Source organism: Mustela erminea, chromosome 6 (assembly GCF_009829155.1).
Source record: "Mustela erminea isolate mMusErm1 chromosome 6, mMusErm1.Pri, whole genome shotgun sequence".
NCBI lineage: Eukaryota > Metazoa > Chordata > Mammalia > Carnivora > Mustelidae > Mustela > Mustela erminea.
In genome coordinates, this window is record NC_045619.1 from 68154961 (window position 1) to 68171036 (window position 16076).

Genomic DNA, 16076 nt, shown 5'->3' on the forward strand with positions numbered 1-16076 from the left:
TGACTAAGCCATGAAAGTTTCCCATGAGACCCAGAACTTGACTTTGGGATGTACTTCTCTATACGAAACAGTGTTAGAAGTTTGTTTTGAATAAACATTCCAAAGTTCCTTACCTAGATGATGTGGAGAAACCTGCTGTGAATCTAACAGCATACATAGAACTGCTTTTTATATTAATTACTTGAATTATCCTACTTCCTTTTAGGAAAAACGAAGCAACAACATACATAGTTCCATAAATTTCCCAAGACATTTAAAAGTTTTACATGTGAAAATAAATGAATAAATCATCACAAAAATGGATGAGCTGGGCCAGTAAACACTACAGGCTATTAGGAAGGATCTTTTCAAGTGAAGCATGCTCAATGGAAAAATTCCTAAAGCCAGAAGTTTTCCAGACATAAAATTTCCAAACTTCTCAAGACCATATGTTAGTTACTAGCTCCGCTGGGATACAGGAAGTTTCCTTCTTATCCTGCAGAGGCTGCTGGTATCATGCACATAAATTTCAATTAAACACACAGAAACATACATTTCACTAAACTAGTATGTGATGATGGGAAACAAGGTATTTTGGTAAATTTATTTGGAACCCATTTATAAATAAAACATATAGGTCATATCAAACCAGTGAAGCATCTTTTCAGACTTCTTGAATTTCTCTGAATAAGAAATATTTTCAATAATGACAGGAATAGCTGTGGTTTTACATGTATAGTTGATACTGAAATCTCTATTAAACCCTTTCTCTCAAGCTCTCCCACCCCCATTCTGATCACTTAGACTCCACTAAAAAGCCACCTTCAGAAGGAGACACTCATTTTCCAGTCCTCTAGTCAAAAATATCTCAATCAACTATTTGCCATTTTTACTGCCAAAGTTCAAAACCCTATTATAGAGAATACTTGTATTTTACATGATCATTTCCATGGTATCAATATTTTACAAAAACATCTTTGTGATTTTTCAGTAATTAGTACATTATTTCTATAACAAACAACAGGATATTTATATTGCCTTATTACTATAGGACACTGAAATATTATGTTCCTAAAGGAAATAATATACCAAAATAATATAATTTATGAAATTAAGACATCTTAGATTATCAAAAGAATAGTGGGTAATGGTCTAAGAAATGTAACCATTAAGCACAGTCTGGCCTTTGTTAGTATTGTTTTCTTTGTGCCATAGTTTGGATATATTCTGTGATACACAATTAACCGTGAAAACTTAGTCTTCTCTGTACAGTGTGTGTGAAAAAGTGCTCTTTGAGTCCACATTTTCAGGTGTTCATCTGGGCTGCTTTATTAGTTAAATTTAATCAGGGAAAACAGAAAAGTTCAAAGACACCTACTTGGTTTGCAAAATAAGTTAAGTATTATTTATTAGAATAATACACTTTTCTACTACATGTAGAGTAACACAGGAATTTTTGTTTCATACCAAACACCTCAGCAAAAACGCCTATGGCATTAGGAACAGTTCTGCAGAACATCAGGCGCTATAAAAATAATTCTGTGTATGACAGACAAAAACTCAATACTGGATTACAAAAGAAGATAATCCACCTTATCTAGATAAGTGTTTTTAAAAAGTCATTCTACTGAACCTCATAGAAAGTTCTTTGAAAACAAGTACAATTCTGTGCAATAGATCCATTTCTGCTTCATTTACTCTCCTATTCAGGATTCTAAAACATAAAACATGAGAATGTGGGGTTTTAAACTGCTACAGAAAGAATTTTTTCTTTTCTCAATAAAGCATTCCTTAGATCATGGGGCAAAATTCCTAAGAATTATCTTATTATTAAGCTTAACACATTTATCAAGTACATGTTAGGCAAAAAAATATGGATTAAAATAAATTGAAAAAATTTAGACATTCTATAGTGTAAACTGAGCCAAGATACTTTATCTCTTTGCTTCATTTTTATTTTAAAATTTATTTTTACCATTTTTATAGTATGCCTCGTTTTAAGTTGTTCTAAATCCTTTTTAAACAAAGTGGGACGCAAATTAAAACCAGTGAAGATTATTAACAATTTAGTGACAGACTAAACAAGGTAAGGACAAGTATCTCTGAGGAAGCAACCCAATTAAATATTGGTTAGAGGGTTGATTCGAAGATAAATCGTAGCACAGAGTATAAAACAGACAGCAGGGGCGCCTGGGTGGCTCAGTGGGTTAAGCCTCTGCCTTCGGCTCAGGTCATGATCCCAGGGTCCTTGGATCGAGCCCCGCATCGGGCTCTCTGCTCCGCGGAGGGCCTGCTTCCTCCTCTCTCTCTCTGCCTGCCTGCCTCTCTGCCTACTTGTGATCTCTGTCTGTCAAATAAATAAATAAAATCTTTTAAAAAAAATAAATAAATAAAACAGACAGCAAAGTTTGAGACTGACAACTTCTTTAACCAGCAGATAACACTATTTTTCTAATTAGAATTATCACTAATAACAATATCAATTTAAACTAATAAAACAGTTTTAAGTTTTAATAATATATGAGTACCAAGGAAACAGTCTTGTTAAGAAAATATAATTAAATTAATATATTAATTAATGTTAATTAAGTTATAACTATGTTATATCTTAGGCTATGTATCTATAATTATTGTTCATATAACAATTACATAAATATATAATTTTAATACAAATATAGTTATAGTAATAATTACAATTAACATACTTTACTAAGAAAATATTTTAGATCTCAAATTAAGGCCAATTATGAATCCAGAAGGCACAGCCCATGCATAACAAAAGATGCAGGATTTAAACATGGTGGCAAAAGATACTTATTTACTTGGAATGAGTACATGGAACATTACAAAAAGTGACAGAACATGAACATATGCACGCAATTTGAGCAGAGATGCTACACTTGATCTTAGCCAAAAGGCCGAGAAGCGATTGAGCAGAGATGAAATAAAGCTTTAGGTCTCTTGAATTTGGGGCTTTTTGTTTTAGCCACCAGAGGTCACCCTTCCCCAGAGAGATGAAAAACAGGGTTTGTGAAGCATTTTACACTTATTGTATATTTGTAATAAGGACATTAAAAAACACCAAAAAACACACAATGACTGTATTTCAATATTATTTCCCCACCCAGACCCTATCTGAGCATGAACACCCCCATCACCTTTACCCTTAGTGCTGAATACAGGTAATGGAGGAATAGGAAAGCGAAACAGTCGAAGAGGCTAAAATGATCTGCGTAACAGTTAACTCGAGCAGTGAGGGAGGAGTGAAGGGGATGCGGTTTCCTGGGAGAGATTTGTGAACAGGTATCATGTTAGTAAGAGATAATGGAGAAAACTGGATGAAATTTCAGATTCAAGAATTTTTATAAATATAATCATCTCTGGACATTTTTCAGCTAAAGACTGTAATAAAGATTTATACTGCTTTTTAAATTAGTTTTAAGTTTGGTCTACCAAATGTGGCTTCAAGGAAAAAGTAAATTAGCCAGGACTCCTTCAGGGTTCAACATATATATTTACAATCAAATTAGAGAGAGAGAGAGAGACCCTTAATTCATCACAGTGTCTTGCATAAAATATGTGGTCAGTAAAACACTATTCCCCAGTCACCCCACCTCTCATATAATACAAAAAGGAGCGGACAACCAAAAGTTTCAATCTCTTTCATCGCAATTCCGTTAGGAAAGGTAGGGCCCAAGTGTCTTCATTTACTGCCAGTCTACCACTGTAAGCCACAGGTAGAAGCAAAATTCAAGGGTTAGGGGAGGCTTTTATAATGTATGTGGATTACAGCAGCCAGTTCAGCACAGACCCTTATTTACCTAGGGATTTAGAACCTTCTAAAACAGTCTTTCTTATTCCCTGTAGCATCAAAGAAAATCCCAAAGAACAGGGTAGTAGGCCAGTAAAACTCCTTAGTAGTCTGCAAAATACTTGTTTAAAAAAAACATGGTTTTGTATTTCAACATATTAGCAAATAAGGCTACTGTACATCATTGTATCTTTTGCATATATAACTGGATACATCGAAATGTAGTCAGTATAGTCTTTTCCAACTACAAAGCTAAAATATGTTAATTATAGAATATTCAGTAAATGGGCAAAGGCTCTAGGAAAATAAAATCACCTATAATCCCACAGAATATGGGGGAAGAGAATAAAGTTCTGAGTGAAACTTATTTTTAAGCTCTTAAAAAATTTACACATGGTTTCAAATTCTTACAATTAATTTCCATTCACCTCACAAACTCCACTGTCATATATCCTCCCTTTACCTGAAATACTTCCAAGTTCACAAAGCTCTCACGCTTGGAGGGCCATATCTTTATACTGTATACTCAGTTTACTCTTTCTTTTTACCTTCCTTGATGTCTCTATAGCATTGGCACTGGTGGCCATTCCCTTGCAAACACTCTCCTGTCCTGATTTACATCCTATTCTCCATTGTTTCTCCTATTCATCTGGTTACTCTCTAAAAGTCATCACTATGGGCTATTCTTTCTCATGTTAACATTAACTACGAATTTTCTGGCTCTGTCCTCTATGTCACTTCTTTATACCTTTTCCCTAAGTGACCAGAGTCATTCTTATGGTATCAATTACTAGCTATGTGTTAATAGGCAATAACACAAAATAGAAGCTTAATAAATGCTTAATTTTATTAATGACTTAATGACTTTCAAATCTAATCTTCAAGAGGCTCTTAGCTCGGCACGCCTGGGTGGCTTAGTAGGTTAAGGATCTGCCTTCCGTTCAGGTCATGATCCCAGGGTCCTAGGAGGTCTGCACTGAGCTCCCTGTTCAGTGGGGAGCCTGCTTCTCCCTCTGCCTGCTGCTCCCCCTGCTAGTGCTCTCTTTCTTTCTCTCTGACAAGTAAATACATAAAATCTAAAAAAAAAAAATAAAAAAAAAAAAAAAAAAAGAATGAGTTCTTAGCCCAAGGCCAGAAACACCCAGCAGAAGTCTCTCATCTACTACAGCTAGAATAATAATTGGCTGGTTAATAACAGTAAAAGTGGGTTAAGCACTGAATCATACAAACACATTTAACGTTAATCAAATAAATGTCCAATCGTTTGCCAATATTTTTAGAGTCAAGAGCACTAAGGAAGACATAATAATTATACATGTGCTCAAAATCATAGCATCTAAACATATGAAGCAAAAACTGACAGAAATGAAGGTAGAAATAGCAATACAATAATAACAGGGAAATGCAACACCCTACTTTCAACCACGGATAGATCATCTAGAGTAGATCAATAAAGAAACAGAACTTGAACAACACTATAAACCAAAAGGACCTAAGACATATTCAGAACATTCTATGCAACAGCAGCAGAAAATATATTCTTCTCAAGCGCACATGAAACATTGTCCACGATAGATCACATGTTAAATCACATAAAATTTAGCAAATTTAAGATGGAAATCATAGTAAGTATCTTCTCCAACTACAATGGAATGACACTAGATATTCATAGCAGAAGAAAAACTGGAAAATACACAAATTTATGGAAACTAAATAGATTACTCTTGAACAACCAGTGGGTCAAAAAGCAAAAAAGAAATGAGAAAATACATTGAGACAAATGAAAACACAATATATCAAAATTTATGGATACAGCAAAAGCAGTATGAAGAGGGTATAGCAATGAACACCTACATTAAAAAATGATCTCAAATAAACAGCTTAACTTTACGTGTCAAGGAACAGAAGGAAGGAAATAATAAACATTAAAGCATAAATAAAAGAAATAGAGAACAGAAATATAAAAATATTTTTAAAGATTAACAAAATTGACAATTTTTTGCTAGACTAAGCAAAAAAGAGATTAGTCAAGTAAACAGATATTTAATATGTAACAGATACTAAAGAGGACACATTACAACTTATACCAATGAAATACAAAGGATGAAAGACAACTATAAATAATTACAGACTAACAAACTGTATAATTTAGAAGAAATAGATAAATTCCTAGAAACATAGAACCTAACAGGACTGAATCATGAAGAAACAGAAAATCCAAACAGACCAATCATGAGTAAGGAGATTAAATCAGATATCAAAAATCTCCCAACAAGAAAACCCAAGGACCAGATGGTTTGATTGGTGTAATTGTACCAAGTACTTAAAAAAGAAGAATTAGTGCCAATTCTTCTCAAATCTTTTCAAAAAACTGAAGAGGGAATATATCTAAACTCATTTTATGAGGACAGTATTACCATGATACCAAAATGAGACAAAATCAGTACAAGAAAAGAAAATTATGTCCAATATCCCTTAATGAACACAGACGCAAATATCCTCAACAACATGCTAGCAAATCAAATTCAAAAGCACATTAAAAGGATCATACACCATGACCAAGTGAGATTTATCCCTGGGATGCAAGATGGTTCATAATACAAGAATCAATTAATATGACATCCCACAGATCAATAGAGTGAAGGATAAAAATCATGTGATCATCTCAAAAGATGTAAAAAAGCATTTGACAAAATCCAACACTATATAAAAATCTCACCATAGGGATGTAAGGAAATTACCTCAACTTATAAAGGCCATAAATGAAAAGCCACATCATCCTTAACTGTAAAAAGTTGAAAGCTTTTCCTCTAAAATCAGGAACAAGGCAAGGACTCTTACTCTTGCCACTTCTATTCAACATAGTCTTAAAACGGTATAGACCAATTGGCAAGAAAAAGAAAAAGGTATCCAAATTGGAAAGGGAGAAGTAAAATTATGTTTGCAGATGATACAATCTTATGTGTAGAAAACCCTAAAGAATCCATACATATTCACATAAGAATTGTTAGAACTAACAAATGAATTCATAAAATTTCAGGACACAAAACCAACATATAAAAATCAGTGTGTCTTTATAGACTAACAAACTATCTGAAAAAGAAATTAAGAAAATAATCCCACTTGCAATAAGCATCAAAAATAATAAAATACTTAGGAATAAACCAAACAAGGCGGTGAAAGGCTTGTACACTAAAAACAACAAAGCACTGATGAAAGAAATTAAAGCTTATACAAACAAATGGAAAGATATCCCATATTCATGTACTGGTAGGCTTAGAATTGTTAAAATGTCCACAACTATCAAAAGTGATCTACAAATTCAATGCATTCCCTATCAACGTCCCAATGACAGTTTTTACAGAAACAGAGAAAACAATCCTAAAATTCACACGGAACCACAATAGCATACCACAATAGCAAAAACAAAAACAAAAAACTTAAGTACAAAGCTGAAGTCATTACACTTGGTGATTTCAAAATACACTGCAATAGGTCTACAAGAAAATAAATGAAATTGGATCCTTGTCTCATACCATACACAATAATCAACTCAAAATGAATTAAATATATAAATATAAGAACTAAAACTGTCACAACTCCTAGAAGATAACCCAAGGAAGAAGCCTGACATCAGGCATGGAGATAATTTCTTGGATATGACATCAAAATTGCAGGCAACAAAAGCAAAATTAGACACACAGCTAGTACATCAAACTAAAAATATACTGCACAATAAAAGAAAACATCAACAGGGTAAAAGGCAACCTACAGAATGGGAGAAAATATCAGCAAACCATATATATGATAAGGGTTTAGTATCCAAAATATACGAGATCTTAGAACTCAGGAGAAAAAAAAGCCAGAAAAAGAAAGAAACAAAAACAACCCAATTTAAAAATGGGCAAAAGAGGGGTGCCTGGGTGGCTCAGTTGGTTAAGTGTTCGACTCTCAATTTTGGCTCAGGTCATAATCCCAGAGTCTTGAGATTAAGCCCCATGTCCAGCTCTGCACTCAGGATGGAATCCACTTGAGATTCTCTCCCTCTGCTCTTCTCCCTGCTTGTGCACATGCTCTCTCTCTCTCTCAAAAAAGACCCGAATAGGTATTTTTCTAAAGGTAACATAAAAGTGGCCAACAGGTATATAACCAATGCCCCACATCACTAGTCATCATGGAAACACATATCAAAACTATAATGAGCTATCACCTCACACCTGTAAGGATGGCCATTACATAAAACAAACAACAGAAAATAAGTGTTGGTGAGATGTGGAGAAATTGGAACCCTTGTGCAATGCTGGTGGGTATACTATTGTAAATAAAAACAGCATGGAGTTTCCTCCAAAAATTAAAAATAGGGGCGCCTGGGTGACTCAGTGGGTTAAGCCTCTGCCTTCAGCTCAGGTCATGATCATCAGGCTTTCTGCTCAGCAGGGAGCCTGCTTCCCCCTCTCTCTCTGCCTGCCTCTCTGCCTACTTGTGATCTCTGTCAAATAAAAATCTTTTAAAAAATTAAAAATAGAATGACTGTATGATCCAGCAATTCCATTTTAGGTATTTATCCCGAATAACCAAAATCAGGATCCCAAAGAGATATCTGTACTTCCATGCCCATTGCAGCATTATTCACACTTAGCCAAGACTTGGAAATAACTTAAATGTCAGGAATGGATGAATGCTTAAAGAAAATGGAGTATATGCATGCAACTGACCATTGTTGTACCATAAAAAAGAAAAAAAAGTCCTGTCATGCTACAACATGGGTGAATTCTGAGGACATTATGTTAAGTAAAATCACCAGGGAATGCTAGTGTCCTGTTAGCAAAACTTTGTCTCTTTTTCTTGTCAGCCCAGATCTTTGGCTCAACTAATTGCTGGCTGATTGCTCTACTGTTTTAAACAGTGCGTTGGGGCATAAGTTCTTTCACAGTCTGGTCCAGTTAAACCTGGGATTTGGTAGTTTTTCAGCTAGTCTCTGAGGTTGTTCCGACTTCTTCCTTCTTAGCTCTTTCCCTGGTTCTGAGAACTAGCTGACTGTTGGGTTAGCTTTTACTCTTAATGAAGAGGATCTATCAGCCTGCTCTTAATTTGCTTATTCTCAAGATCTCCATTGTTTTTGAGAGCATCCTTAGACTTGATTTTCCAGAATTCCATTTCAAGTAAAATTAGTTCCTCTGGGGAGAGCTTTGGTATCCTCTGTTCTTATGGATTACCTCTTCCCGAGCCAGAATCTTAGAGCCACTGCTCCACGGGCTGAGTGGGGGTAGCAGCATCTGGTCTTTTTGGCTTGCCTCTCTCACTGTGAAACTATTGCTTTTTAAGGAAGGTAGAGTGAGGACAACTGGGGCCCCAGTATTCTAAGTCTGCTACATCTGGAGTAGAGTCTCCATTCTATCAGTATGGGGTGGGTGGAGGATGGGAGCCTTTGACATCTCGGCTGCACTCACCAGGAATGTAGCCTCTATAACTTAAAGTTGGAGAGGATGAGACATGCTGGTAGCCTGCCCTCCTCATAAGACACAGTGTCCTTTGGGGCGCCAAGATGGCTCAGTTGGTTAAGCATCTGACTCTTGATGGCTCAAGTCATGATCTCAGGGTCATGAGATGGAGCCCCCCTTTGGGCTCTGCACTGGGCATGGAGCCTGCTTAAGATTCTCTCTCCCTCTGCCCCTCCCCTACCCTGTATGCCCACTCTATTAAAAAAATTAAAAAATGAAGATACAGTATCCTTTCACTGACAGATGAAAGACAGAGCACCCATCTTCTTAGCCTCACCTGTTAAGAGTGGAGCTATTCTAACATTGAGCTGTGGGGAATAGTGAAGGGTAGGGGCTGGTCATGACTTAATTGCCAAATGGCTGTTCTTATCAAGTACTAGAAGATTTTCCTGGATAAATGTTTCTTCAGTTGGTGTATACCTATAGGATGATATCCAGTGACTTTAATTTTTTAAAAATAATTTCTACCAATTATGCTTATTTTGGTGTAGAGATCACAAAGATTCTCACACTGCCATTCTGGAAGTGGAGCCTCTCTTCATATCTATATTTTAAGTGCAGGAAGAATAAAATGAGTTTTGAAGTAATCAGATGAACAGTTTCCTTAGATTTTGAAAATTTTATTCCAATATATATTTTTAAAAAGGACAAAAAATTAAGTAATATACATTGCATGCCTGGAATATGCTAGGCATCGTTTTGAGTGGTTAAAAAATATTAACACATTTAGTCCTCTATAAGGTGCATAGCTATTTTATTTTCCTCACTTTATTGATGTGAACAGAGGCCCCCAGAGCTTCAGTAATTTGCCCAAGGTCATAGAGTTAAGAAGTAGAAAAGCAGGGATTAAAGAAAAGTAAATTTGCTCAGCAGATGGTATTTTTTAATTTCACTTTTCTTTTTCTATAAACAGATAATACATACTAAAATTTAGTTCACAACATAAATAAATTTATTTTGTTTTAAAGATTCATTTATCTGAGAGAAAAAGAGAGAGAGAGAACATAAGTGGGAGGGGCAGAGGGAGAGGAAGAGAGAATCTCAAGCAGACTCTGTACTGAGCACTGAGCCCATTGAGGGCTTGATCTCATGACTACAAGATCAAGACCTGAGCTGAAACCAAGAGTAGGACACTTAACTGACTTTGCCATCTAGATGCCCCATAATGTAAATAAATGATAAATCCTGTTTTTACTTAGTATTATATCATAGTCACATTTTTGCCTTACATATTCTTTGAAATTATTTCTAATGGCTCCATAATTTTGCTCTACCTTGCCAAATTTCCTTCACTTTCTCAGTAGCATATGATAGTAGTATCTGTCTTATGCAGTCACCATCACTAAATACAATATTTTCTTTTAAAATATAGTTGTTAATCTCTGTAAAGTTGATTCATCTTATATTTACAATTTATTTTTGCAATTGTTTCATTTCTAGGTGTCTTACTCGGTTTGGGTTGTCACAACACAATAGATGACTGGATGATTTAGAAAACATTTATTTTTCATTGTTCTGGAGTCTGGGACGTCCAAGATCAAGCAGCCAGCAGATCTGGTATCCAATGAAGACCCACTTCCTGGTTTGGAGACAGCCACCTGGTCTCTCCTTAGGAGGACAATAATCCTATTGCATGGGCTCTACCCTCATGACTTCATCCAAACCTAATTATCTTCCAAAGGTCCTACCTCCAAATACCATCACTTGGATTTTGTAATTAATTTAACATAATGAATTTTAGGGAGAAACAAAGATTCAATCAGTCCATGTACTAAGTAAGTGAATTAGTTTCCCAGACCTGCTATAACCACAAACTGCTTGGTGTAAAACAACAAAATTAGTTCTCTCATAATTCTGGGGCCAGAAATCCAAAAGTCAGTTTTGATTATGGGCCAAAATCAAAGAATCATTAGGACCATGCATTCATCAATGGCTCTAATTACAAAGTCCCTTCTTTGCTCCTTCAAGCTTCCGGTGGCTCCAGGCATTCCTTGGTTTGTGACCATATCACTCCCATCTCTGCCTCCATGGTCCTATTTCCTCATCATCTTCTCTCTCAAAAAAACCCAACCAAACAAAAAACCTCCCTCTGCCTTTCTCTTATAAGGATAGGTATAATTGCATTAAGGCCTTCCCAGATAATCCAGTTTAAAGATTTAAAATCTTTATTTATTTTGCTATATAGGGTAATATTCACTCTATGTAAGGTTACAAATGAGATTCTTATGTTCATTATCTTCCTGTTACATCTTAGACAAATGCTACAAAGCTGTAAATTTTAAGTTTCAGCCCTGAGGTACTTCCAGAGACACAACTCAAAAAACATTATCAAATAAGGGATATCAAGAAAATTAAATTCCCTCTTATAAGAGAATTATCTAAAACATCAAAGTAACTCATTGCCCCTCTGCAAAATGACAAATCTTTTCCTACATTCAGGAATATTTTTATAATTTCAATTATCTTTTAAACTCAACTTAGTCACACACACACACACACACACACACACACACACACACACACACTCTTTCTTCTACATAAGCCTTTGTATGCATGAAGAATATTTATATTATTTAGTCTGCTCTAGGAGTTAAAAGTTCGGATTTTGCTGCACCAAAGCTATTACTAAGAGTTATGAGTACAAAGTAATGAAACTACATTTTTCTTTAATATGTAATTTCATACTTTACATGTAGATAGGTGCTGTGCCCATTAGGGTAGGCAATTTGGGAAATATATACTTACTCATAATTTGCAACTTCTCAAACTACATTTATAATTCTTCTTTTAGAAATTTCTTCTGTATCAGTTTATTATACACCAAAAGACTTATTTTTAATGGTCATACTTTCTTTTAAAAGTATCAGTTTAGCATTCTTAAACTCACTCATAATTATTAGTCACCAAACTTGAGATAGTTATCTTTTATTTTTAAAAAGCAAGCTTACCCCATGTGGCATTTTTTAATATTATTAAGATTCTTTTAAAAGAATAAAGGTGGTATACTGTAATCTGTAACCAATTTTGTCAAGCAGATTTGTTGGTCAAACTGGAGACACTCACCAATGGACAGTTATGACCACCACAATCCAGCTCTCTAGTCCCCTTTGTACAGTCCATCCCCATGCCACCTAGGCCCAAAAGACTATCTATAAATGTTTAGTTGATTCAAGGACAGCATACTACTTCACACTATGGCCAAACCAAACCAGGAGAAAGACAATAGTCTCCCTTTCCATGATGCAAGAGAGCTTCAGGTTCACCAGAATTCAGTTCAACTCTTGAGAGAGGGCTTATTGAGAAAATTTGGAGATACCCACTGAAGCCACACATGAACTAGTTATTCTAAATAACTGACTACAAAGGGACTAACATGAGTCATCAGGTCTGGGGCTAGATCAAAATTTCCAAATGCAGTGAAAGTCTCTTCTGATAGGTAGATCAATATCCTTGATTTAACCCAGTATCTAATCAACATCCCTTTACCCTGGAAGTGGGATGGGGTACAACCAGGGAAACACAGGTTTATCACCAGATACTTTCTACTAGTTCTCCCACGGGACCTACATAATTTCTGGTCAGTAATTTCAAGTTTCAATAATTTTAAGTATTTAGTTTGCATACATCTAAGATACTAAAACCATGTTGTCCATTTGGCTACTAATGCTGGGATTCATACCTGGTTTTATAAACTTGTTTTTTTTTTCTCTTTAAGTTTTATTTTTAGTAATCTCTACACCTAATGTGGAGCTTGAACTCATGACCCCGAGACCTAGAGTCTCATGCTCCTCCAACAGAGACAGCCACGAGCCCCCTTTTCTTGTTTTTAATCTAGACTTTTTTAGCTCATGAATTTTGTCATTAAGAAATATTAAAGCAGAATGTCATAAAATTTCAATCTAGTTAGGTAACATCACGAATTTTAAAATTAAAAAATGTATCTCCTAAGCAAATAATAAGCTTCTAGAGCTATTTTCAAATAGAATTTAAAGCAAGAATAAATTCTTCGTAGGTGGCTGCCAATTGCTTGTGTAACATTTAAATGGATGTTTACAGTCTAAAGAATATAGGTAAGAAGCAGGATGAAATGAAGCAACACTTTTTAAAAAAATAATAAAAATTAGCTTTTATAGTGACACAGATTCTTAAGGATTCATCGAGAGAATAGATATATATGAACTGCAAAGTATTAATACATTTCATTAGAAGTTAAATAAACTGATATGCCTAACAATTCATTCAGTAGACACTTCAGTAGAAATGCAATCAGGCTATCTCACAGACTATCAGAGTCCATGGGGAAGGAAAAATGTTTTTTGTCATGAATGATCTTGCAGAGTTGTGGTGGTTATTAACTATTCTCTTCCACTCCAAATTCACCCTTTTGCTCTGAAAATGGATCTAGGTCTTTCAATAGGTTTTCTTTGACAAATGCAGCATATGAAGGTTTGTCAAGAGAGGGCACTGGAGAGACACACAGGAGAGGGCAAGAGGAAGCGGTTTTGTTCCCTCCTGGTTCCCTCAGTGCCCAGCTCCTGCAAGTGTAGAGAGGTCAGCTGACCCTGCAGCTGCCCCAGCAGTGGCTTGGGTGACTGTGTAGTAGGAGTACCTCCGGTAAGAAACATCTGCAGCAAGTTCCCAGGGGGTGGATTTGGGGTAAGCTCCAACAAAAATGCACCACACTGACTTTTCTGCAGTGACCCACAGCCAGGTCCTCTGCAATAAACTCTGAAAGTCTCAAGGGGCCATTTCTTGGGGTACTCTATCTCAGTCATCATATTACACCTGCTATTCCTGTAATTCTACAGAGGTTTCTTTACCTCTTATCAATCTCACTTGCTATTCCCTGTCATACTTACAGTCCTTTATATTAAGCTTTCCCTGTTCCAGGGATCATGTGGTTCCTCTCTCCTGATTGGACCTAGATTTATGCAGCAATAGAAAGCACCGTTTTCCAATTTTTTCTTTACATACCTCAGAATAAATATGCTTATTAACAATTATCAATACTGATATAATAAGAAGACAAAAAAATCAGAAAAAAGCTTTTCTGCTAAAAATATTTTACTTACCTAATCCTATAGGGATTTTCATTCCCTAAGAAAAACCAGAGAACAATAAGAAAGAATGTTTCCTCACTTACTATTATTCATCTACAGGGGGAAAATTCCAGTTGAAAGTACTAAAAATGTGAAGCCAAAGCTTTCATAAAAAAAGGAAACTTGTCTGGTTTGTGCATAGCAGAGAAATGAAGATCAAATCAATTTTACAAATCACTAGAAATGAAAAGAAAAAGGAAAGGTCTCAGCGAATGAATGAACTTCAATTCATTATCTATCCTGTCTTGTTAATGTAAGTAAAAAAAACAAATGAACATTCCTGTAATACGACAAAACAAATCAGATAGCATGAAGAAAAAGGGGAAGAAGAAAATACTATCACAAATTTTAAATGGACATACACAACTGCCAGGAAACAACTTTATAAGCAACTTAAATTCTGAAAAAAAATTAATTTCTATATTTTATCTTTATAACTTCCTAAAAACAACTTTCTCATTCAACATAAGAACTGTACAGAACTTAAAAGTTATAAAGCTCTTTTTCATATACCCTTATATAGAGACAGTAACAACAACAATAAAAAGATCCCTCCTATAATGAACTATCAGAAAGAGAATTAAGAAAACAATCTCATCTACAATTGAGTCAAGAAGAATACCTAGGAATAAATTTAACCAAGCAGGTGAAATATCTGTATATTGAAAACTATAAATCACTGATGAAAGAAATTGAAGATACAAATTAGAAGAATATTGTTAAAATGTCCATACCACCCAAAGTGATCTGCAGATTCAATGTAATCCCTATCAAAATATCAACAGCATTTTTCACAGAAATAGAACAATCCTAAAATTTGTATGAAACCAAAAAGACCCTGAAGAGCCAAAGCAATGTTGAGAAAGAACAAAGCTGGATATACCATGCTCCCTGATTTCAAACTATATTACAGAGCTATGGTAATCAGAATAGTATAGGACTGGCATAAAAACAGATGAATAGATCAACAGAACAGAATGGAGAGCCCAGAAATAAACCCATGCATATATGGTCAATTCATTTATGACAAAGGAGCCAAGACTGTACAATGGGGAAAAGACAGTCTCTTCAATAAATGCTGTTGGGAAAACTGGACAGCCACATGCAAAAGGATATCTTACATTATCATAAAAAATAACTCAAATGGATTAAAAACTTGAATGGATGACTTGAAACATAAAACTCCTAGAAGAAAACATAGGCTGTAAGCTCTCTGACATTGGTCTTAGATATGATTTTTTGGATCTGGCTCTGAAAACAAAGGCAAAAACAGCAAAACTAAACAAGTGGACTAGCTCAAACTAAAAAGTTTCTGCAAAGCAAACTGTCAATAAAATGAAAAGGCAACCTACTGGATAAGAAATAATATCTGTAAATCATTTATCTGTTAAGCAGTTAATATCTAAAATAGATAAAGAACTCCTATAATTCAATGGCAAAACCACAAACAATCTGATTAAAAAATGGGCAGAGAATTTGAGAAGATATTTTTCCAAAGAAGACATACAGATGGCCAGCGGGTACACGAAAAAAGATGCTCAACAACAGGGAAATACAAATCAAAACCACAATGAAATATCTATCACCTCATACATGTTAGAATGGCTATTGTCCAAAGACAAGAAATAACAATTATTAGCGAGGATGTAGAGAAAAGGGAACCCCTGGGCACCACAGGTAGGAATG

At 35.1% G+C, this 16076-nt stretch overlaps 1 protein-coding gene and 1 pseudogene across 1 annotated transcript in view; both read right to left on the bottom strand.

Moving 5' to 3' along the window:
- RASSF8 (Ras association domain family member 8) overlaps window positions 1-16076 on the bottom strand; it is an 88441-nt gene that overhangs the window by 49238 nt on the left and 23127 nt on the right. The window lies entirely within an intron of this gene.
- LOC116594518 lies at window positions 2806-2909 on the bottom strand (annotated as a pseudogene).